The 25955-nt window shown below is 43.9% G+C and overlaps 1 protein-coding gene and 1 pseudogene across 3 annotated transcripts in view; both read right to left on the bottom strand.

Moving 5' to 3' along the window:
* RORA (RAR related orphan receptor A) overlaps positions 1–25955 on the bottom strand; it is a 697868-nt gene that overhangs the window by 396568 nt on the left and 275345 nt on the right. The window lies entirely within an intron of this gene.
* On the bottom strand, positions 21121–22602 carry LOC129064201 (glyceraldehyde-3-phosphate dehydrogenase-like; annotated as a pseudogene).

Below are 25955 nucleotides of genomic sequence, written 5' to 3'. Positions count from 1 at the left end.
CCCAATCTTTCATCACATTGGCTCGGTTGATTTTATTTGTATACAAAATAGATGGTGGCCTTCCTGTTGTAATTTCCAGGTTCTTAAGGGAAAGCACCTTTTCTTCAATTCTCTGCTAACTTTGCCCTCGAGGTTTTAAATTCCTTGAGTGGGGATTTAAAAAGAACCATTCTACAACTAAAGACAGGTTTAAAGTGCAAATATACTAAAGAATCAATTCAGGGCAACAGATTCATTCACTAATGAATAAATAAAATAATAATCAATTCTTTTCCCACCTAGTATACCAGGAACCCTGACTGCATTATTGTGCTTAAGGTAGTGCCTGTTAAACGCTCTAGATTCTAGCAAAATAGTTTAAGAGTCTGTTAATAGGTTTGATTAAAATTTTTTTAAAGCAGTCTTACTGAGATAAAATTTATACCATAAAATCCACATATTATAAGTGTTCAATTTAATGATTTTAGTACATTTACAGAGTAGTGTAATCATCACAATAATCTATTTTTAGAAACAAGTTCAATTTGAAGAAAGAATACTTTGAAAAGGTAATTCTGCTTGCCTGTCAAAACACTTTATCAATACCTCCCTCAATTAGGCCTCACTCCCTAAGGGCAGCCATGCTTTTGAAAGACCTGCCTTCTTTTCCTGCCTTCTGAGTGACTGTGGGCTGAGATTTGGGGATGAGCTTAGAGCCCAGCCTCCCAGTACTCAGGTTCAAGGAGGTGCCCCTCATCCACAGCCTCCACACCCACTACTTGGAAAGTTACAGAGAGCTCTTGGTCACACCTCTAGTTTCCAGAACCAGGAGAACAAACATGTGATCAGCCCCTCCACCCCAGCCTCCTACACCCACCTCTCCTGGGAAAGCCTGAAGGAAATTGGCCAACATCTTGGCATTCCATTCTGGTTGCCAAGTCCCCTTATTGTTTTTGTACTTCTTGGAGACTGTCAGTACAACTTCCCCCCTGACAGCCATGTGACAGGCTACGCTGCTCTTTATCTCAAGGCACCAAATGACTCCCTCCTTCCAGGCCTTTCTGTTTCACTGGGAGTCAAGTGAGAGACAGAAAGGAAGCCCTATTTTAAGGCAAACAGTAGAACAAAGACACCGCTTTGCTTTGCTGGCATTTGTTAGTAGCAGACATGGGTAAAGAACAGGTATGAGCAGATATTTGGTTCGGTATAGAACCTGCTTGCATTATACACTGTAAATCTACTGTTTGGGGTCAAAGTAACAGTTATGGAATTAGTCTATTAAAGAGAGCCTTAACCAAAGATATGTAAGCCTTTACACATGTTCTCTCTTTTGAGAATCCTCCTTCCCCCTTTCATCTGTCCTTCTATCCCATAGTTCTCCAAACCCAAACAATTGGCCACTCCTTTTTCCCGTGGCATTCCTTCCTATGGAGCTTAGGCTGGGAGGTCAGGTGTTCTGTCTCCCTTCCGCACCGCAAGTCTTGTGGGCGGGGGACCACGTCTTATTCATCCTTGTAACCCTGGAGTCCAATACCACATCTGGCAGAAAAGGATGTTCGAGAGATGATCCACACTCAGTTGACTAGGAAAGGACCCTGAAAGCAAAGAGGTGTTCACATGGAGCAAATATTTTTTTTCTGCTGTGCTTACTTGCTAGGCTTTACATGGCCAGGGAACAATCTGTGATAATCTGCTGAAATAAGAAATTGTTTTGAAATCAAGGTACACCAAATATAAACTGCAGTGTTGGATTGCAAGAGAAAGGGCTGGAGGCTTTGGGGAAGGGGTTTTCCCAAAGCACTTATCCCCTGAGAAGGCGAGGGGAATGCAGGCTCCCAGTGAAAGAGAATAATGTTGTAACTCTACAGCCACGCTTTGTGAGGATAAGCAACTGCTCCTCCTCACCAACATCCACAGTCAGAGCTATATCCACACCAAGACATACAAAGGCGTGCCTACAATTTGTGGTTTAAATTGCCTTCATGTTGTATCCCAGTGTTTAGCACAGTACCCAGAACACAGAGAGCACTTAGTAAATACTTAGGATGTGGGTGAATATTTCATAGTCTGACTGGCTTTTTACCCCATAAAATGCATTTTTTCTGTATGCTCGAAAAACACAAATGTCCTGGAATGAATTTTTCATTGATCATCTCACTTGTCTAGGAAGCTATTTCTGAATATGATTAACAAATGGGAAATAAATAAAATGAATCCATGGGCACCAAGGGCTGGAGTTTCCACCATATAGAAAATAAATGCAGTGAATACTCAAAATCTCAGGCATCCTAGAGTAATTGTTCAGCTTCTGAGTGACCCCCGAAATGTCAGAGGACACTGGGGCTGGTGGGCCATCCCGGAGTAAGCAGACATGAAGGGGAGGGAAGGGAACTAACATTTCTTTAGTACCTACTCTGAGCCAAGTATTGGGCCAAGTACTCCAGTCTCTCATTTCGGTTCCCATAATGGAACCTACCAGGTGGTTATGGAGATCATGAGGAGGGGAAGATCAGAGATACTACATGTCACACCCAAGAGCGTCTAGCTAGAAAGTGGTCATGCCAGAACTTTAATGCAGTTCTGTCTTAGTGTAAAATGAAGCTCTCTCCAGCCACCATGTGTCTGGACCTAGTGTTCCTCTGGCTTTTGAGTCCCATAGGGCAGAGACAAGTCTTAGGCATCTCTATAGCCTGCTCTCCTCACCATGGGTCTGAGGAAACACACACACACGTTTCCTGAGCAGCATTCCAGGTCACAAGCTGAACAAAAGTGTTCTGACTCCAGCCCCACAACCATCTGAGGGAGGGCACACTCCTGCAAAGCGCTGGCACTGGAGGAAGTGCTCAAGCAGCACCCATTTCACCAGTGGAGCACAGACATCTCCATAGAGATACTTCCTTGCTATTACACAGACCCTTGTAATTCAACCTCAGCAGCAATAATCCTGGGGCTTGAGGAAGGCCTTCTGGAGCTTTGAAAAGTAGTATTCAAAGCATCCTCCCTACGGCCACCCCTGGCGCTCCACACACATAACGCAGAGCCTCCCAGACTGGCATCAATCTTCCTTTATTCAAATTTCGAGAATGGTTTTGAGTGGCAGATATGGTGTAGTGTAAAGCCTAGAGCAAGCATCATGGCAAGGAAAGGCTGGAGCTTAGGCAAATAACTTTCCCTTCTTTGTCCTTAGTTTCTCATCTATAAATTGAAAGGGTTTGACAGATTACTTACAAACATTGTAGAGCTTTGTACAATGATGCAAATACTCTATTTTCTGCACTGCCCAATACATTAGTCACTAGCTGTATGCCTACTACATGCTGAAAATGTGGTTAGTGTGATCAAGGAACTGAACTTTACATTTTATATCATTTTAATTAATCTACACTTAAATTTATTGTTAAATATATTTTATTGCTTATGCTATTACAGTTGTCTCAATTTTTCCCCTTTTGCCCTCCTCTGCCTGGTTCCCTCTTCCCTCCAGCAATCCTCTCCCTTAGTTCATGCCCATGAGTCATGCATTGTAAGTTCCTTGGCTTCTCCATTTCCTATACTATTCTTAACATCCCCCTGTCTGTTCTGTACCTACCAATTATACTTCTTAATCCCTGTACCTTTTTGCCCATTTTCTCCCTTTCCCCTCCGCATTGATAGCCCTCCAAATGATCTCCAAACTTATGATTCTGTTCCTGTTCAAGTTGTTTGCTTAGTTTGTTTTTGTTTTTTAGATTCGATTGTTGATAGTTGTGAGTCTGTTGTCATTTTAATGTTCATAGTTTTGATCTTCTTAAATAAGTCCCTTTAAAATTTCATACAATAAGGGCTTGCTGATGGTGAATTCCTTTAACTTTACCTTGTCTGAGAAGCACTTTATCTGCCCTTCCATTCTAAATGACAGCTTTGCTGGTTAGAGTAATCTAGGTTGTAGGTCCTTGCTTTTCATCACTTTGAATATTTCTTGCCAGTCCTTTCTTGCCTACAAAGTTTCTTTTGAAAAATCAGCTGATAGTCTTATGGGAACTCCTTTGCAGGCAACTCTCTGCTTTTCTCTGTGGCTTTTCAGATTCTTGCTTTATCTTTAACCTCTGGCATTTTAATCATGATGTGTCTTGGTGTGGTCCTCTTTGGGTCCAACTTATTTAGGACTCTCTGTGCTTCCTGGACTTGTATGTCTATTTCCTTCGCCAAGTTAGGGAAGTTTTCTTTCATTATTTTTTCAAGTATGTTTTCAATTTCTTGCTCTTCCTCTTCTCCTTCTGGCATTCCTATGATTCAGATGTTGGCATGTTTGGAGATGTCCCAGAGGTTCCTAAGCCTATCCTCATATTCTGGAATTCTTGTATCTTCTTTCTGTTCTGGTTGAATGTTTATTTCTTCCTTATGTTCCAAATCATTGATTTGAACCCCAGCTTCCTTCCCTTCACTGTTGGCTCCCTGTGGATTTTTCTTTATTTTACTTAGTGTAGCCTTCATTTCTTCCCTTATGCTTCTGCTGTAATCAATGAGGTCTCCGAGCATCTTTATCAGCAGTTTTTTGAACTCTGCATCCGATAGGTTGGCTATCTCCATTTTGTTTAGTTCTTTTTCTGGGGTTTCATTCTGTTCTTTCATTTGCACCATATTTCACTGTCTCCTCAATTTGGCAGCCTCTGTGTTTGTTTATGTGTATTAGGTAGAGCTACTCTGACTCTCTGTCTTAGCACACCTACTAGGTTTTATGGGGCAGAGCCTTAGGTACTCGGCAGGGCGGGGCAACCCACTTGACTGCTTTGTGGCTCTGAATGTGGGGAAGGGGTCGGAGAGGGGAATTGCTGCTGCCTGGCTGCTGGAGACTTGCTTGGCACTCTCCCTACTTCCAGTCACTTCACCTACTTCCTGTATGTGACTGGTACCCCTCTAGCTTTTGCCCTGGTGTTGGTTACCAGATTGGGTGGCTTTGCCTACATTCTAGTTCCTTGCGGGCAAGGACTCTCCCGAGAGACTGGCAGTTTCTTCCGCTGCCTCAACCCCCACTGGTTTTTACAGCCAGAAGTTATGAGGTTTTATTTTTCTGGTGCTGGGACCCTCGTCTCGCCTGAGGTTGGGACTGCTCGCTCCCCAGGTATCCTTTCCAATTTTTATCTACCACATGTGAATGTGGGCCTGCCTATTCCACTAGCTATTGCTACCTCCTCTCCACCACCACACTGTACCCTCTCCACCCTGGCTCCCCATCTCTGCCCCTCCTTCCAGTCTGGATGAATATGATTTCTTTAAATCCTTGGTAGTCAGATTTCCATACAGTTCAATTTTATGGAAGTTCTGGGTGGTTTTTGTTTTGAGGTTACTTGTGATCTTTTTTACAGTTGTGCAATGAGGTGAAGCATATCTATCTATGCCTCCGTCTTGACTGGAAATCTGTTTAAATTTAAGTAGATACATGAGGCTACTGGCTCCCAAACTGAACAGAGAAGTGAGGAAACTTAAGCTCTAAAGAAGCAGAGAAAGAAGCAGCCTAAGATAGGATTAAGAGTTCCCATTCACACAAACATGGGTTCAAATCCCATCCTGCCAATTATTAACTATAGCCAAGCACAAGGTATTTAATGTCTTCATACTTGGGTTTCTTCTTCCATAAAACAGAGATAATAAGGGCTTCCTCACCAATCTGCGGTGAAAATTAAGACAAAAAAATTTTACCTGTCCTGGTCAGGTGGCTCAGTTGGTTGGAACATTGTCTCATAACCAAATGTTGCGGGTTCAATTCCCAGTCAGGGCACATAGCTAGGTTGTGGGTTTGATCCCTGGCCTAGGTGTATACAGGAGGCAACCAATCGATGCTCCTCTCTTGCATTGTTTCTATCTCTCTCTTCTTCCTTCCTCTCTCTCTAAATGCAATGAAAAAAAAATGTCCTCAAGTGGGGGGGGGCTATTATTATGTAGTCTCTATATATGAAAGGGTAAGGGAAGTATTTTTCTCTGATTAATCCACTATTTCATTCAACAGCAGATCACATAAAAAATTGAGTGGAAGGAAGGACAAGATTAAAATCCACTAGGTGGGGCTCTGGGGGGTGGGTGGGAAGGGAGGGAGAAGAAAGGGAGGGAAGAAAAGGCAGTTCTGCCTACTTCACATGTTTCCCAGGGCTGTCCCCGTGTGTGTCTTTGATTGGGTCAAATTACACAAGATCCAGCTAGATATTCAGATTCCCTCAGATGTGTCTGTGTTGTGAAATCCTCTTGGCCTTGTAAAGGAACAGATCTGACTGGCCAGAGATTTTACAGAAGGCATCAACTCTAAGATATACAGTTCACAAGAAATGAGGGAAGGCTCCTTGGCATTCAATGACAAATGCACAGACAGCCTGACACATCAGGATGACACCTTCTGTGCTACTTAGATGGCATCTTCTAGTTAGAATAATTAAATAGATTTACCCATTAGATTAAAGAGAAAGCAGTTGACGAGAAAGTCAGTCCCCAATTCTTTTTGCCCCTAAAGATGCTAACTCTGAATACTTCACATCTGCTCCATTTTAATACATAGCTCCCTACCTGTTCAATCCTCACCAACATCGTTTGAACCATCAGGAGTGAATTTTAAATCCTGGTGTCCAGGCTATATCACATACAAGTAAGTCAGAAATGGGGAGAGTGGGACCCGGGCACCAGTACTTTTTAAAGTTTCCTGGATGCTTCTAATGTACAACTACATTTGGGAACCAAGTGTTCAGAGAGAGCCATCTGGGTAGGAATTCAGGAGTTAACTGCACCAGGAGCCCTGATCTATATCACACATCAAGGCCTAATCAGATCATGCTGATGTTTCGTTTAGCATACGTTGCTTATTGCAATGAGAATATTTCTCAACCAGCATCCTCTTTAATAAAGTCCAATTTGGGCCATTTCCACATTGTTAGTGTTGACAGGGAAATTCCCCAATGAAGTGGTGATAGGAGGGGGTGGTGCTTTAATATCAAGCCCTGAAGAAGAATTAAGCTGGTTTCCAGAACCCAAAAACCATCAGCGAAGAGCAGCTTCAACAACTTCTGCATACTGCCACCTGCTGGGACCTGGTCCCAGCTTTATCCCTGCTCCTCCGCTTTGGGCTATGGCCCCTCCTCCAAACAGATGTAATTTAGGAAAATGTCATGCATTTTCAATCCAATTTACTGGTGCCTTCCACAATGATCAAACTTCTTTCTCCTTTTTCCTCCCATCGGGTTAATATAATTATTGCTTTCACATGGTGAAGCCATTTTATGTAATAGCTTTGTTTGTTACTATGGTTACAAGTTTAGCCGCACTTTGGAATATAAATCTATCGTCCCCGAAAGTAGCTTTCTATTTGTCAAGGTACAGCCCTTACACACATCAAAAAGCAAGCTGAGTAGTGGCTTTAGTTTTCTGTCTTCAGGGAAGTGGCCTCTCTCGGTCTAATTGTATTCGAAAGTCCTCTGCTTGTAGACACTCGTTGGAAATTACTGGGAGCTGTCCCATTTTCTTCCCCCTGGAATGTTCATGCCTGTGTAAGACATCCATAAGACCCATCAGAAGAGCTATTGGAGACTAAGTCAGAGAAGTTGGATGTGGGGCAGCTCTGGTTGCAAAACTGGAGTTGTTACGTGTCTGCTTACTCTTGGCTGATTTATTCCCCAGCTAAAGGCAAGGGCAGAGAACATAATCTCTCAGGAGTTAAATTTCTTTGGGTATAATCCCTTCCGCTCATGTATCTGCAGCATTGCCCCTTATTTCCTGATGGGAATGGAATTATAATTTCCCTTTAGAAAATGGCAAAAGTTCAGAGCTGGGTTCACTCTGCCATCCTCAAGAGACAAAGCGTGACGGTGTCTCTGCTTTGACAGTGTTTCACAGCCAGCTGAATCAGACCCCGCCCTTGGAGAACAGAGGTTCTGTGGCCTTTGAAGTTGGCCTTTCCCCTTGCGCCTGGTGGAGGATAGCAGCTAACCCCAGAGAGGGGTGAGTGTTTACTTCACCTTGCATGTGCATAATCCTATCTAATCCTCATGACAACAAGGAGGTATGCATTACATCACTGGCATCGCTCCCACTTTGCAGAGGAGGAAATTGACACTCAGAGGAATTAAGTGCTGTCCCAAAGTCACACCACAAGTCAATCTTTGGCCATCATCTTTGGTCTCCAAGTTCTGCTTTCACTCTAGACATTCTCGCTGGGAACTCAGGAGAAGCTCACTCTCCAGATTCAACAGGAGAACAGAAAGAACAAGTACTGTTGATGCCTTCACTGAAGCATTAATGAAACCAAAGAGCAAACTCCAGCCATGTCTTCCCTCTTTAGGAGAAAGTCATGGGTTTGGTAGCCCTTCGGTGAATTTCCAATGGCTACTAATTAACTAGCCATGTCATTTAAGTTTATTATTGCAGAGCAGGAACATACTTATTTATACCACTCACACGGCAGGATAATTTGCAGTTATATAATTTCATGGTAATTATGGTGGAATTGCCAAGTAGAAACTAGGCACTTAGGAGGTACATGTTCATCAACAACTGGCTACCTTGGAATTACCCATTTATGATGTGATTAGTTGTGGCCTTGTAATAAAGGTTGTTATGTAAGGAACTTTATCTTTTCACTTCCAATTGACAGAAAAAGCAGGAACCTTGGAGATACCAGGAATTTTTTTTTAATTATTTTTTTTTCTGACAGGATAGGATGCAGTTGTACAGGTTTGTTCTGTTTTTGGGCATGTCTGGGTGAGCTTTCTTTATTTGTTTATCATTTATTGTTTATTTATTTAGCAAAGGGTGCAAGCGCTAAGCTGTGTCAGGCTAGTCTCCTCAACTGTTGAGCTGGGGCACCGGTGTGAATTGGCAACTTGAGAAGAGACTGAGGAAGCTCAGAGAAACTGCACTTGGACTAAGGGGCACAGAGGTCAGGACGCTGAATGATTTCTTGGTTGTCTGCTGTGTAGACACCAGGGAAGTATATGTTGTAGTAAGAAGGCCAGAAAAAGAGAGGATGGTGAATTCCATTTACCAGGGGTGCTATGAAAAGACATGCACGTCATATAACATACTAGGCATGCACCCCTCCCAGAGAACAAAACTGGTCCCAAGTCTGGTTTTCTTGGCAGCAATGTTTTCCTTGTCCCTTCTTCCTCACCCCCTTGAGCTACGCTTTGAGGTTGTTCTTGCTGTTTATTTTCACTGGCTCTCAGCGGGTGCGGGAAGGCGGAACCTATACAACGTAGTGGGTTGTCCCAGGAGCTCTGGGCTTGGTGCACGTAGAATCAGAGAATCATTGGCTTAGAATTGCAAGGGACCCCTCATTTAACAGAGGAGACACCTAGGCCACAGTATGGGTGAATGTATGGTTCCAAGTCACACAGCATATAAATGACAGGGCCAGGCCTGGAATGCCCATCTGTCACCTGCAAGTGGTTTTCCACACTGCAACTCCTTTACGAGGGAGGAGTTGTTGATGCTTCAGATTGAGACTAGGCTAATTTAAATAATGGCCTTATGGGGAGTGCCTCTGCATCCAATAGAAAAGCTATTCTGGGGTAATTTTTTTAATTCCCTTATTAAATAACCTTATACAAATGCCTTTAAGTCAACAGCAGGCAGACATTTGTTACTCCTGGCCTGAGATGCCTCCTATTAGGAGACAATGAGAACTCCGAAGTCCACAATGACTCCCCTTTTTCTCCCTGGTTGCTGGGAGGCTGAGAACTACATTTAGTGTTTATTTCCTCAAATTTTCCACAGGCAGAAATTTTCCTTATAATTTTCTTTCCCTCTCATTCACTTGAAACCTGCTTTTGCATTTGTTAAATTTTGTGAATCTTTTTTGTAGCCGCATTTTTACTATAGAATTTCTGGATGGATGTGGGGCTATCAACCATCAGTAAGGAACAATGAACAAATAATATCTTATATCTAGGGGTTCAACCGTGCAGAAAATAAAATCTGACAGAATTTACAGACCAGTTGGGAAGGACCCCACACCCTCCTGTGCTACCTACAAAGTGCAAGGGGAGGAAGGCTCTGCTTTAGTGAGAAGGAACCACAGACAGAAGAGGCCAGGTCCTTTATCAGCCCCACACCAGCTGCAGAAGCACCATTTCACCCCACCAACCATTATATCCAGAAGCATCAAAGACTTCTGGAGGCCTTGGAGTTGTGTGATTTGCTGGGAAAACTATAAAAACTTGAAACACATTTGATAAATAGCAAAGAAAAGCAACTGACATTTCTTGACAGCAGCAGTGTGCTTGGTGCTGTGTTTGATGTCTCTCTCGCTCTGCCTCTCTCTCTCTCTCTGTCTCTGTCTCTCTAGATATAGATAGGTAGATATAATATATATAATCCTTCTAGTTAACCTTTTTCTAATTTTCTCTAAACTTGATTTTATCATCTTTATTCTCATAGATAGAAAACAGAAGTTTGGAATTAAGTAATATTTTTCAAAGTCCAATAACAACAAGACATGGATTTGAATCCATTCTCGTTTGTATCTAAAGCCCATATTCTTATTCTTCCATATTATCCACATCCTCAGACCATCACTGTTACCTGGCCATCTCTTTTAGGCCTCCCTTAGGCCTAAGGTCACCAAGCTTTACCAGCACCCCAACTGAACTCCCAGGAGGAACAGGTTGGGGGGTACAGCTATGAAGGATGGGGATGACCTGCCTAACCAGCTGCAGAAGCCCATTCCTTGGGGTTTGTAAGTTAGCCATGAGCTGTTACGATAGCTACTTTTCATATTTCAAAGTGAAATTGTAATGATGCCATTGTTATAATATTGACAAATCTTCAAGTGCATTAAATGTCATGATGGATTTTATTAAAATTATTATTTTATGAATTTTTTTTGTTGATGGATTGCATGACAGCATTCATATTTCTCTGTTATATGGTTTTTGGTGTCCTGGAATGACATGCTATTATGTTAAATCACAGGTGCAGGACACTTCGGAGTGCTTTTCCTGCACTAAACCTATTTCAAGGAATATTCGTGAATCACTGAAGGTGTGGATTGGGACTTGGTTCATCAATGTTGGACCAGAATGTTCCAGGCTCTAATTCCAATCTTGGTTCTTCCTCAGAGCCTTTCAGGATCCTGTGTTATTCATCAGTCTTACAGAACCAATCCCATAAAGCAGTTAATTTCTTAGTCTCTTTTGAGAGAAATGGATGCTAGAAAAAGGAAAACTGGAGCTCTTGAAGTACATACACTCTCTGTCCCTGTCATGTCACCCCTAAGAATCCATCCAACAGAAACCCATGCTTAGGTCCAAAAAGGACATGTAATTAGAATGTTCACAGATCCACTACTCATAATAACATGGCAATACTCCCAATTCCATCAGTAACAGAATGGACAAACTGTGACATATTTCTACAATGAACTATATAGCAATGAAATGGAAAGGCCTGTCGAAAGCACCAACATGGATGAATTTCACACACATAAAGTTAGGGGGAAAAAGCCACCTATACAAAAGTGTGATTCTGTTTATATGGAGTTTGAAATATATGCAAATCTCACTTGGGGTTCTAGAAGTCCGAACAGTGGTAACTTCTGAGGAAGGATTGTGACTGGCAAGGCCATGAGGTGGCTTTGAGGATGTTGGTCCTATTCCATCTTTTGATGTGGGTCTAGGTTATTTGATGCAGTCACATAAAAATTCATTGAGTTGTACAAATATTTGTGCACATTTCTCTATATGTGTTATATACTTCAATCAAAAGTTAAAGAAAAAGATTGGGGTTCAATTCCCAGCTCTGCTACTCACTATGTGACTTCCGGGATTCACTTCATGCTATAGCTTCTTCATCTGATAAATCAGCATAATACGAACCCACTTATAGGGACGTTGTGAGAATACAGTGAGAGGCTACATGCAAAACAGCCAGCCCTGAACCTGACACATGGTAGCTGCCTGATATATAGTCATTCATTATTTAAATGTTTTAAATATGGAAATTATTGAATATGCACAGAATGAAAGAGAACAGCATAACCAAACCCCATGCACCCATCAACCACCTTCAATAATTATCAACCAACCTATGGCCAATTTGGTTTCACCTAAATCTGTATCCTTGACCACTAAAAAATGACATATTTTAAAGGTACTTATTTTTATCTATCTATGTATCTATCTGTCTATTGGCTTGTACCTCTAAGAAATAACTCTTTTTAAATACATAATCATAATTCCATTATCATTAAAAACTACTACTGCTACCTATTAATTTTCCTGATCACCTTTACAATGTCCTTTAATAACTGGTTCACTCAAATCAAGATCCAAACAAGGTATACTGGTGTGTATTATTTCATTTTTAATTAATTTGGTCTCTTAACAAATGACAAGGGCAATGGGCAGAGAGGCTGTCTATGACCCCTACCCGCCATATCCCAGAAACCTCTGTGGAGAAAGAAGAAGAATGCTGTGGTAAAAGCTCCTGACAACATGCCGAATTTCTATCTATAGCACTCTTCTGAATTCTTTAGAACCGTGGTCGGCTGCTGTCACTGTCAAACTATATCTAACACAATAAAGGACAGACCCTTTACCACAAGACTCAATACAAATGGGAGAGCAGCTACTATTGTCATGCAACATACAGAAGAAATCCCGTACAGGGCATTTCCTAGACGCCTGGCAAGGTGTTGTCAACTGGTCTCAACTGTTTAGATGAAACAAGTGTTTCGAGCTCCTCACATGAACACACTCCCCAAATTAAGGTGGAAGCTGCACTTTGCATCTTTTCCCTCTGCTCTTTCATTTTCATCCTCATGTTATCTCGCACCCTGGCCAATTTCTGAGTCTGAGTACAGGCAGGATCACGTGCCCAAGCAGTATTTGACCTTGTGCTGATTCCTTAAAAAGCATATTGTCTCCTGGACTGTGGAGGCATCTCCCTGCATTTTATCAAATAACCAGGTAATGTTTGTGTCTCCTTCAACTAGATATGAATGCCAAGGGAAGGGCCCTCATTTTATTCATCTTTGGATTCCCCATCCCAGCACAGCACCTGGCACATAGCAGGCCCCACCAAAAGTGCATGTGGGATGAATTAGTGAACAAGAATGACCAGAGCCTGTGGGAAAAGCACTGGACTGGGGGTGGGAGATCTGAAGTCTGGTCTCCGAGGCCTCTGACCATTGGGGTGACTTGAGACACACCACTAACTTCCATGGGCTTCCAGTAATTTCTAGGGTCTCTTCCAACTCTTAAGAAAGAGTCCTGAATTCTACAATGTATTTACTTTACCTATTTCTCTTCTGTGTTGATCCATCTAGTAATTTACTTCTAAAGACTAACTGCTAGGCAAAATTCTGATGCTTCACAGCAATGCAACTTTGCCTGTACCTCCTGCACCTCTTCTGTCCCCACCACAAATCCCAACAACCTCACACAGAATGGCCAGAAGGAACCCTCCCATCTAACTCGCCCAATGGTATCCTGTGTGCTAGAGGTGATTCAGCTAAGTCACCCTGGAGGCCGGAGTGGGAAGGTACTAAGCAGGCCTCTCTTTCCACTTTGTCCATGTCTGACCCTGCTGTGAACACAGCTGGATGACCGACTATTATCAGGTCTGGGAAAAGGCTACTGGGTTTCGGCAGGTGACCACAGGTAGGATCAGCCCACTAAAAACTTGCTAAGTGGTGCAATTCACTTTGGTATTTGCTCTTCTCTTTCCTGCCATCCCTCTTATACTTCCTATGTACTATCCCATTCCAGAAAAATACTCTGGCTTTTGGCTTGTTGACAACTCATCTCCTGAAGGTGTTAGCTGATGACTTCTCTGAGGCTCAAGTTATAACCCATCGGGGCACTGGGAGAATGGAAGGGAGGTGTTGAGTTATATTTATTCTGTCTTTTTTTACTCATTGAAATTAAGGAAGCAACTGGGATAGTTTCCGAATGTTTCAAAAACTACTGCCACTGCCAACTTTCTCAGAATACCACTGCCACGAATATATGCCCATTGTACACAAAACATAAAAATACATATTGGAATTAAGAAAAAAAAATAAAGTTACCATATTTTATAGGCCTTTTAAATGATAGAGACTTGGTTATTTCATTTACATACAATGAGTATATTATATGTCCATAATCATACTTCTACTCATGATTTATGAAATTCTATTTTTAATGGAATACAAATTCCATTCCTTTCCATTACCTTTCTTTCCTTTCCATTCTCATTCTAATGAAATAGAATGCATGAGGTTTTTTAATACGGTTGCATTTTTTTATATCCTTACTCAGGGATATGTGTATTGATTTTAGAGAAAGAGGAGGTGGTGGGAAAGAGAAAGGAAAAGAGAAGGAGAAAGAAACATAGTTGTTGCTTCCCAAACATGCCGCAACTGGGGATTGAACCTACATATGTGCCCCAACCAGGAATTGAACCCACAACTTTTTTGCGCATGGTACAATGCTCCAACCAACTGAGCCACCACACCGGGGTGATATGTGGTTGCACTTTTAATTTACTGAAGTGGGGATCTGTATTTTGGGAGGGAATTCTTAATAATAGAAAGCTTCCAAGATACAAATGAATTAATGTTTTGTGGTAAGAACAAATGGTTAAGACAAAGAGTCTTTCCTAGCCCGTGTTCAAATCTCCAGGCAGCGAGCTCTTTTCCTGGTTGGCCCTCTCAGCTGGCCATTCCTATAACTGGTCAGTACAAGTCCAGGGACTGAGAAAGCCAGGTCTGGGAAATGACTGAAACTTGAAGTCAGAAAAATAGTTTCAAATCTGAACTCTGTCTCTTGTTAGCTCTTGGGCAAGTCACTTAACCTGTCCATTTTCAGATTTCTCATTAATTAGCAAAGCACAAATACACAGTAAAATTAATTAGTAAGACAGTAATATACAGGATGGCTTAGGGAAAGAACCAGCTGATATGGTAAAAATATTTTGTAAGGATTCAAAAGTAATCTAACAATTCAAAGAGCTTCTCCACATCACACCCTAGCAGGTGGATTCTAGCTGCAGCCATATTCTAGAATGCTCTCTCAATAGCATTTTTTGAAAGTTGTCAGTTTCTCAGGGTGGGAATACCCCCCAGCCCAGATTTTGTTATGTTCAGACTACTGATTCTCTCTAAGTGAGATCGACCTCCAAAGGAGCATTTTAAATGCTCCCACATTCATACCTAAAGGAGAGGGCTGTACAAGCGAGGCCGGCCCAGGGATGCTGAGTCACAGACATTTGTGAGGGTCCACCCCCAGGATCCCACAGTACTAACCACACAGTGTCTATCTGGATGGCCCAGTCAAAGGCTCTGGCCCTGCAGGACTGGCTGTCCTCAGAGGGGAGTCAAGGCCATCCCCAGAGAGGCCCACATGCAGCTTGGGCCCAAGCGCTCCCCAACTCAGGGAAAGCACTCCGTCCTGGACTGGGGCAGTGATCTGCAGACTGGCCATCAGAGGTGGGGCACGATGCTTCTTTGGGTCTCAGTTTCCTCAATAGGAACAACGGGGATGGTCCGGGTAAGTGTCAGGATTCCTTTTTGCTCCAAATATCACGAACGTGTACGTTCTTATTCCTTTATGTGTTTCTGCTCAGTGCCCAGCACAGTGCCTGCAATAACATACATTCTTAGTAGTAGCTCTGAATCAGCAATCAATGAGTGAATGGATGGAAACTCTGTGCTTGTCATGGATAGAAATACAGGTTGGGGAGTTCTACTCTAACTCATCATATGGTGCCAGGCAATGGTCAGAACTACTGAAGCCCTGCCTGGCCTGCGTGGCCTGTCATGCCTGGAGGTCCCCCTGAAGGCCGCAGGATGAAGGATATTGAACTGTAACTGCCCTTGAACATCCAGGACCGAAGGCTACCATATTGGGAACCAGAAAATACTGCACTGGGGCCCAGAGAAGGTAGTATTTCGGACAAGTAGCCATCTATGCTTTTGGAGACCTTTTCACATCTGCGTTTCTCATACTTCTCATATTGAGTGACACACCACTTTCCAAAATCCAAATGTCCCAAGATCCAGGGTTAGCCATCCGGAGAAGAACCTGGAAGTCACCTTATCTGATCCGGCATCAGCTAGCCCCGGGCCTCCCTACAGCTTCCATGAGCTCTTCGCAAACCCTCACACCCCCATGGGGCCTATGAAGTCAGCAGTGCTCGAGGAATGTGGAGTCGCTGGGCAGGCCACAGGCTTCTCCCTGTCTCCATCCTGCCCCATCCCCAACCCCTGAGACACTGGCTTTCCAGTAAAATAAAACATTGAATCACATTTTAAGTACATTGGTAAATCTTTCCAGAGAGCCTGTTTGGCAATATGTAGCAAAACTTTAAAACTTTGCAGACACTTTGTCCCTGTATTAGGAGATAATTTGATAAATGCATAAATGCTTATGTACATCAAAGTTGCTTAGTCTTGTTTATAAAAGAAAAATTGGAAACGACATAAATGTCCATTAATAATGATATATCAGTTGAATACATTATAATTTACTGATGAATGAAGTACTAGGCATCATGAAAATGATAATGCACAAATATATCACAAATGATGCCCAGAAGACATTATTGATAGAATAAAACAGTTTATGCAATATTGCCTGTACATGTAAACACACCCAGATTATTCTACATATAGAGGTAACTGGAGGGTCCTCACAGAAACGTTAACTTACTACCTATAGCCTGAGATCTAGGATAAATTTTTCTTTTTTCTGTTCTTTTTTCTTTCTTTCCAGTATGAACTCTTCACAATGAGCATGTTCTTTTTCAGTATCAGAAAAGAATTATTTTCATTTTGAAATAAAAAAGAATTTCACTGGCAAACTTGGAAGTTAAATCTCTCCAAATAGTTGAAATGAATTTCTAAGAGTTTAGCACGAGTCATGCTCATCCTTCTCACATAACTGAGTGGATACAAAGCACTTGGCATGTGCGGACCAGTTCCCCCAAGAGCTTTCCCTTCTAGCTGCCAGGTAAACAATGTCTGAAGCAGAACAAGAGTTCTCCAAACTCCCATTTTTGTATGAGTCCTAAGGAAGTCCAATCTGTGAGTTTGGAAATGAAGGAAAAGAACTTGACTTACTATCAGCTGTCAAGTTCTCAGGCCTATGTGTATCTTCAGCAGGATGCAGCTGATGAACATTCCAACCACTATGATTAAGTAATACTTCTCTCAATTTTTTTTTCTTTTTTTAATCCTCATCCAAGACATGCTTATTGATTTTAGAGTGAAGGGAAGGGAGGAAGAGAGAGAGGGAGAGAAACATTGACGTGAGAGAGAAACATTGATTGGTTGCTTCTCGTATGCACACCAACTGAGAATCAAACCCGCAACCCTTAGGTTTACCGGACGACATTCCACCGAACTGAGCCACACTGGCCAGGGCACTTCTCTCAATTTTTAATACAGACCTGTACCTCTCTCCTCCTTCCCACTTCTAACTACAGGAGAACATTAAGAAACCCAGCCCTTACAGAATGTCAGAATCATATTTAAGGACTAGGTGGTCCAGTGCCCTCATGTTATGCAGTGGAATGCATTGTAGAGAAAATAACTTGAGTTGGATAGTGACAGAGATTAAATACTGACAGGATTAGAAGAACCAAGGTATCTTCTAGTCCTGCGCCCCCAGTCCTGTGCTCTTTCCACCTTCCTCACAGCCATGTCTACGTCCAGGACTCATATTTTCTCTTGCTTGGCTGATTATAATAGTCATCCAGCAGGTTTTTCCTCCCCTAGTCTCCTCCATGCTAAAGCTCACTCCACCCTGGCACCAGAGGATCTTCTGAAACACTAATCTGACCATGGCTTCCCTCTGAATAAACCTACGACTGTTCCTCATTGCTTCCAGGACAAAGAGCAGGCTCCTCTGTGTTTCCCATGAGCCTATTCCAGATCTGGCCTGTTCCAGCTTTGCCCTCCACACTGTGCCTCTCTATCTTTTAAATTCGCACTCTACTCCAACCAGACTGAACTATTTGCAATTATTCAGTCAGCGGATGTGCATATTTGTGCTTTTACATATATTCTTTGCCCTGCGTAGTAATCTACAAACCTTTAAGCCTTCCTTCAAAACCCAATTTAGGTATCTTGGGAGCCTTCCCTAAGCCCCACAATACAGTTCTGGTCCCTCCCATGTCCTCCTGGGGACTCATGGGAACAGCCCTATGGCAGCACTCAATAATCATGGAGAGCATCTACCTTCCCCTCAGAGTGTACTTTCCTTGGATTATTTAGTTTTTTCTCATTCATCTTGTGAACACAGATTTTAACACAAAGGTGAAAGTAAACACTGTAAGATTTTGGGAAATAAAACAACCAGTAAATGGATGACTGGATAAATGAATGAAACTATGTTGCCATTCCTTTTATTGAGAACTTCCTTCCAGAGGGTAGAAGTTTCTGGAAGGCAAGAGCAACAGGGAGAACACCTGCAATTTTAAAAGACAGCCTTTTACAACTTACGGACCATAGTGGCACCCTGGAGAAACAATCTTACACATACCACAGCTAGAAATGCCTCACATTCCTTATGTTATGTAAAGGAGAGTTTATTACAAGGAACTATCCTATAAAGTACTTAACTTGAGGTATAAATGAATCCTTAAGTACTGCTAACCAGCTCTTGAAAACAAACAGATTTCTAGACTGAAAATTAGTGGAAACCAACAGTAAAACCATATACACCCAGTAAGCTTCATTCTACTAATACATAGCAGGACTTGAAAAAATGTTATCTGCCAAATGGATAAACTAATTAATAACCAGAAATGAAGGTGTTAAACCAATACAATGGCAGTGAAGAGCAAACTGTTGTTTTCTTAGGCCCTTGAGAACTGAAAAAGACTCTGAGATCATCCAGTCTGACGCTCTTACTTCCCAAGGGAGGAATCTGAAGCTCAGAGAGACCAATGACCTCCCCAAAGTTGCGCAGCAAGTGCATGAACAAGCTAGGACTGTGCTGGGTCCTTTGATGGTCTCCACTGCGCCGTGCTGACTTTCCAGGCAAGCCGGAAGCAAACGTGGCAATCCTGCCCAGGGCTCCGGGCACAGCCTTCGCTGGAAGATGCCAGACAGCAGCACAGGCTGAGAGTGGGGTACACAGTTAATCATCCCTAGGGAGGTTCACCTGAGCTGCCAAAGAGGTTTTTTTTGTTTTTTTTTTAAACAAATCTTGAATTCTTCGGTGAAGAGTGTCTCAAGCCAAGGAGCAGAGAAACACAAGTGTGCTCCCTCCCCCATCCCTTCCTTTGTTCTTCTCTTTGAGCTGGGTCCACTGGAAGAGCATTGTAAGGTGCCCCTGCTGGGTCTACAAGGACCCTTTTTGGTTCAATTAATGAGCCATAAATAACCCAATGAAGGTGTCAACAAAGAGGGTAATTTATCATACCTTGTCAGGACAGCCAGCCTTGTGAGGCAAACGCTCATTCACCGTCTGGTGCAACATGTTAAGATTTATTCCTGGCCAGGTCCCTCCTCCTCCAGGCCCCCCTCCCCCAAACCAAAATTTATCTTCCACAGGAATCCTCACAGGTGTGCTGCTTTGACAAATAAGCTATGAAGTCCGGTATTCATCACTGGCTGGTCTTTGTTGGGATGAAGGCAGCAGGAAATAAATTTATTTTAGAGGGAAGGTACTTGTGATTCAAACATGCTCAAGGGGAACAGCAAGTTTATTTCCATCTTCCTGGTTCTACAAGAGGAGAGGGGGCAGATAATGCCAAGGCAGCCTCTTTCTTCATTATTTACTACTTGGTGGAAGAACAGCCAGTACTTTACTGACATGGCACACTTACTTGCCAGTCTGGAAGCTCCCATCACAACTCTTGGATACGTCGAGCTAGGAAACCTTATCCTGGAGTGGCAAGTGCAATAAGACATCTCAGATGCTCAGAAGTGCTGTACCAGGAGGTTTTCCAGCTTTGCTATTCAACTTCTGGCATCCCTGGGAGCGCTGACGCTGAAATGCCACAGCCACTGGGGGGTGCTCGTTAAAATGCAAGTTTCCAGCTCTTCCCACCCCCTAGAGATTTGGATTCAGGAGGGAGGAACCAGGAATTTGTATTCTGACAAAGCTCTCCTCTCTCCTTGCCTTCGAATAATACAGATGCATATGATTTGTGGCACACAGTTTGGATCAAGAAAAGCTACATGGCAGCCCTGGCTCAGTTGGTCAGAGCGTTGTCCTGGTATGCCAAGGCTGCAGGTTTGTTCTCTGGTTAGGGCACATACAAGAGTTGACCAATGAATGCATAAATGAGTAGAACAACAAATCCATGCCTCTGTCTCTGTTGCTCTCTCTCACCCCCGCCTTTCTCTCTCTAAAAAAATCAATTTAAAAAAATGCCACTTGGTGTCTCCAGTGCTGTTCATTCGAACATTCTGCGATGATGGACATGTTCTGTATCAGTGCTGACACTAACCAATCGTCACTGTGGCTATCAAAAAACGGTTAGTGTGAGACAGGAACTGAATTTCTTGATTTTATTTAATTTTAATTTATTGAAATTTAAATTGTTACTTGTGGCCAGTGGCTGCTATGTTAAACTGCACAGCTCTAACCCATCACTCTGTTCATTTGAATGCTGGAGAGCATGTACAAACTGAAAAACTCAATATGCACCAGAGACCTGATCTACCAGTCTCCTCCCACTCCCCCTTATTTTGCCAGCTAATAAGTACTGTAAGCCCCTGGGGTGTGCCCTATTTAGTCACTTGTGCGCAGGAGGCAGGAAAATATGCATATCCTCCTGCCTCCATTACCAAAGTCTATACACGTGAGGAGACGGAGAGATCCAACTTCATAAGCACCTTCTCGGGGGCTATGAGGGATTGGTTTGGGAGTACAATATGGTCCTGGCCCCTCAGAACTAGGTCCATTTCTTCCCAGTAGTGGGAGAAAAGATAAATACACAAGTGACCCAGCACCAGATGGCACAGCATGATAAACACTCTAAGAAAACCCTGGGATAGTAACAATAAACACCTAAAGAAACGAGGGGCCAGGAGTCTAGCTTCCGCTAGCTAATGTTGCGAGCACTTCTAGACATGAGACATTTCTTCCCCACTGTGGAATTAATGAGACAGCCTAATAGTTCATTGTGCCCAATTCACTGAGAGAAATGAGACTTTTTTTTTTTTTTTTGCGGGGGCAGGGAGGGTACAGTGAACTTTATTGATGGTGCATGACAAGGCAGGGCTCCCTAAGCCCCTCCCCTCTTCAGGGGGTCTAGAATGGAAACAAGGTCAGGCGATTCTCAGTGTGTTGGGTGATCTATTTGGGGCAAAGACTACCCAGCAGCTGAGTGTCTCTCTTCCTGTCGCTGGGGCTGGTGGTTCAGGGGGCTCTTACTCCTTGGAGGCCATGTGGTCCACAAGGTCGACCACCCTGTTGCTGTAGCCAAATTCATTGTGATACCAGGAAATGAGCTTGACAAAGTGGTCATTGAGGGCAATGCTAGCCCCAGCATCAAAGGTGGAGGAATGGATGTCACAGTTAAAGTCGCAGGAGACAACCTGGTCCTCAGTATAGCCCAGGATGCCCTTGAGGGGGCCCTCTGATGCCTGCTTCACTACCTTCTTGATGTCATTGTACTTGGCAGCTTTCTCTAGGCGGCAGGTCAGATCCACAACTGACACACTGAGGGCGGGGACATGGAAGGCCATGCCAGTGAGCTTCCCATTCAGCTCGGGGATGACCTTGCCCACAGCCTTGGCAGCACCAGTAGAAGCAGGGATGGTGTTCTGGGCAGCCCCTCGGCCACCATGCCACAGCTTTCCAGAGGGGCCACCCATGGTCTTCTGGGTGGCAATGATGGCATGGATGTAGTCATGAGTCCCTCCACCATGCCAGAGTTGTCATGGATGGCCTTGGCCAGGGGGGCCGAGCAGTTGGTGGTGCAGGAGGCACTGCTGACAATCTTCATGGAGTTGTCATACTTATTGTGGTTCACACCCATCACAAACATGGGGGCATCGGCAGAAGGGGCAGAGATGATGACCCTCTTGGCTCCACGCATCAAGTGAGCCCCAGCCTTCTCCATGGTAGTGAAGACACCAGTGGACTCCACAGCATACTCAGCACCAGCATCGCCCCATTTGATGTTGGCGGGATCTCGTTCCTGGAAGATGGAGATGGACTTTCCGTTGATGATAAGCTTCCCGTTCTCAGCCTTGACTGTGCCTTTGAACCTGCCGTAAGTAAAACCAGACTGGAACATGTAGACCATGTAGTTGAGGTCAATGAAGGGATCACTGATGGCGACAACATCCACTTTGCCAGAGTAAAAAGCAGCCTTGCTGACCAGGCGCCCAATACGGCCAAAACTGTTCACTCTGATCTTCACCATCGTGTCCCAGGGTGGAGGCTGGCACGGCGCAGGAAGACCCGGCTGCCTGTCGAACAGGAGGAGCAGAGAGCCGAGACTTCTAAATTTCTTCCTTGAGGTGTCCAAGGTAGATTCCCCACTTCTCTGCCATGACGAGATGAGACCCACTTCTGCGGTCACATGTATACGTGTGACTGTCATCATCTGCTCCCTGCTGGCCTGCAGAGGCTGAGATCCATGAGGAGCCAATAGGGCTCATTCGTCTGGGAGTCCCAGGCTCTAGTCTCGTGCCTGACACTGGCAGGGCACAATCAGTCTGGACTAAAATGAAACGGTCTCACATTTGCCCGGGTGAGGCCCTAATGTTTTGCTTATGACTGAGACTCAGATAATCAAGTGTCCCTGAAAACCAGAAGTGGTCTGTTCTCTGATCTACTTCCCTTTTATAGAGTTATAGGAGGGACTCACCCCACACGCATATATTTTAAAGGGTAGTGGAAAAAGCCTATAGAAGGGTGATCTGTCAAGGATGGGAGGAGGAACTCCCCTTCTGTGAAAATATTTCTCCTGGGAAAGTGAAGAGTGTGTCTGACTACAGCTGCAGTAAGGTTCCAGGCCTACTTGTGGGGCCAGGTGGCCTACAGGAGGTCTGAGGTCTTGGGAGGTGGGCTGCCTCTGACCAGAAGCATGGAACCCCAATTCCAGAAGGGAAGGGCAGCCCACAGACTCTTACTGGACCCCTAGCCACTGCTGGACATTCCTCCCCGCCCAAGCGCTTTTCTAACTCACTTCCCAGGGAAGCAGAACCTGGCTCATAGCTGCAGGGGAAGAAGAGAAGCCTGGCTCCAGCTTCCAGAGGTCTAACTCTGCCAATTTCCCAGGTTCCTGGAGTCTTTCAAGTCTCAACATTGGATTATCCTTCCTTTTCATCAAGGGGCCTTATTTTGCCTCCAGAAAACAGGCACTGGTATCAGAAGTAGTGTGTTTGATGCCAAGACTTAATGCTCCCAAGCATCTTGCACGGGGGCAAAAGTGCCTCTCCGTGCACATAGAGAGAGAGCCCAACAGGAGAAGTCCTTGCAGGATACAGGCCACTGTGAGTTCCTCCTAACCAAACGGAAGGGAGGGAGAAGATGGGATTTGGAATAGCAAAAATTTCAGCCTTCTCACCAAGCTATTCTGCCCAATGATAGTAATAGCTGAGATCCAAGAGAGTTGGCAGAGTTCTACAGCTATATATTCATTTGATCAACATTAGCTCAATGTTAGGGAGCCATGTTAAGTCATTGTGTTAGCTTGACACTCAGCTTAATATAAACTAAATGCTGGAAATTGGGGTCTGGAATTTACCAATAAAACCTCTTCTAATTCTGAATTCTAAAAGCAATCTCTAGAAAAATATTAAATCAAGAGATGTTTACAAAAAAGTTCAACAGTAGGGAATATAGGAGCAACTTGTATTTGGAATAACATAGCAGCACCAATTCATTTTTTAATTCACCCTGAAAAATAAACTGTGGTATCTCTCTGAGTGGAAAGATTTCATGGTGTTTGAAATTTCAGAGATTACTATGAGGAAACCTGTGAGGCTTACGAAGGCAAAACTGCTTGAGAGGCAGCAGATAAAGATGTGAAAAAAAAGGAGGTGCCATGAGCAGACTTGGCTTAATTCCATTCCCACCAGGATCCTGGGGCAAGTGGTTGCAGGGGAAGGCAGGTTCATGTCAACTCTGGGACATTCTGGACCTTCCTAAAGAGAAACCATTAGGAACTATCAATTCATTCAAGTCACAATTGTTCATTAATAGCTGTGGAAACTGAGGCCTCCTCAAGATCAAATAACAAGCAGGTAAGTAAAAAAAGCTTCATCTGTTTATCTGTTAGTGCCAAGTGCCAAGTTTCTCTATGCAGAGCAAGGAAATGATTTCCATGCAACAGCTCGAGATGTGCAATTGTGCATTTGCCTGAAGCCATGGCACGGTGAATGTGTGATTCCCTTCAGATCTTGCATACTACCAACACTTGGCAGGGTGGGTGACTGGTTGGGAAGCCTCCCAGGAAACCACAGCTCCTGCAAATGACTCAGTAGGTGGTTCCAACTCCTCTGAGTCAGAACCAAACCCAAGGCCCAGCTTGTGCCAACGCTCTGTGGCAGTGTAAAGATGCTCTGGGCTTGGCTGGCACGGGATACTGAGGACCTCTGGTGTTCATCTACTAAGGGAGAAATGCTCTTTCTGCAAGAGGATCAAGGAGTATGGATTGGAAAAGCAGCTGATATCACTCGGTGTCTCTCTTGCCTCCCAAACCCTGGAGAGTTTTGATGGCTTTCTGCATCAAGTGACCTTCAATCTAACAGCTCACTCCTCCTTCTCACCAGGAGTTTCTGGGTTGCCTCCCACAGTCATGAAGTTGTGCACCCAGAACGAGCTTTAGCTTTGATTCTGCTGCTTCCTAGGGCTAGGGCCCTGAGCAAGTCTTTATCAGAAGTCTCTAGTTCTCCCCACTCCAATTCTATTCTCAGCCCTTTCATCTTATGGTGCCATGCTTATCATACCAATCTCGTCACCGAGATTCTCCATGGGCTTCCCTGCTTATGGAATCATATCCAAACTCCTTAGCCTGGTATTCAAATCCCAATCTATCTACCAAGACTCATCTTCTTCTATTACTCTCCTTGCATGTTCTGGGCAGACTTAACCTCTCACTCTTACCTGGAGCATGTGCACTTCCCATCCCCCAGGCCTTTCCAGGTCCCTTTGCTTGAGATGCCTTCTCTCTGCCTACTGAAATTATGCCCACCCTTCAAGGCCCCAGATCAAATGCTACAACCTCCTCTATCCAGCTTTCCCAGGTCATCTCTCCAGAAGTCCCTTTGGTCTGTCACTCTACGCTTTGCTGGTATCTTCCTGTTGACAGAGAGCACCCTGTTCTGAACTGCCAGCATTTGTGTGAATGACTTCTCTCTCCTTAAGGATGGCAGACTCCTTGATGAACAGTGGGAGGTGAGGGGAACATCTTATTCTTTATTTCCCATCATACCAGTTTATACAGGTTTGTACTAATGAACTAAATGAATGAATTCCAAAAAAATCTAATGGGTGTTCTAAAATTATCTACAGCTGAGGAATTTCATTCCAGAGGTGGCCACACATCAGTAATAAAAACCAGCCAGGCCACAAGCTTTTCATATGGGAAAGGAGATAAGTATTGGTACAATACATTCTGTTGGCCACGCAATATCCCTGGGTGTGTGCACAGACTCCTACGAACCAGATGCAGCATCTGCTCTAAAAGGGACCAGAGCGCCTGGCCTCCCTCATTTCTCAATGTGATGAGAGGTGCACTGGAGTTTTATAGCCAACAGTCTTTCTGGTAAAGAAACACCTGTTTAGCATAGTACCACTTCAGCTTATACCATATGCATCAACAAAGGTGGGCCACAGTGCCCTCTTGGCAGCAAGCCAGGAAGAGACTTGAGCTGTGGCTATCCTGCTGTGTTCAACAGGCGGCCTTATGTGCGTTAAGGAGGCTTCCCCTTCTGTGGGACCAGCTAACCAAGGAGACGGCCACCTGGCCTGCCTCATGTGTGCAGAACCTCCCCAAAGCTGTGTGCCTGCCCCACGCTGGCCCTGTGGCGTCCAAAGGGGTAAGGATGAAGAGTTTCTAAAGCT

The sequence above is a fragment of the Pteronotus mesoamericanus genome, unplaced genomic scaffold (assembly GCF_021234165.1).
Source record: "Pteronotus mesoamericanus isolate MK-2021 breed Mesoamerican mustached bat unplaced genomic scaffold, CSHL_Meso_final contig_164, whole genome shotgun sequence".
In the NCBI taxonomy this organism is placed as follows: domain Eukaryota; kingdom Metazoa; phylum Chordata; class Mammalia; order Chiroptera; family Mormoopidae; genus Pteronotus; species Pteronotus mesoamericanus.
Note: the sequence above shows the minus strand (reverse complement) of the source record. Positions and strands in the feature narration are given on the sequence as shown.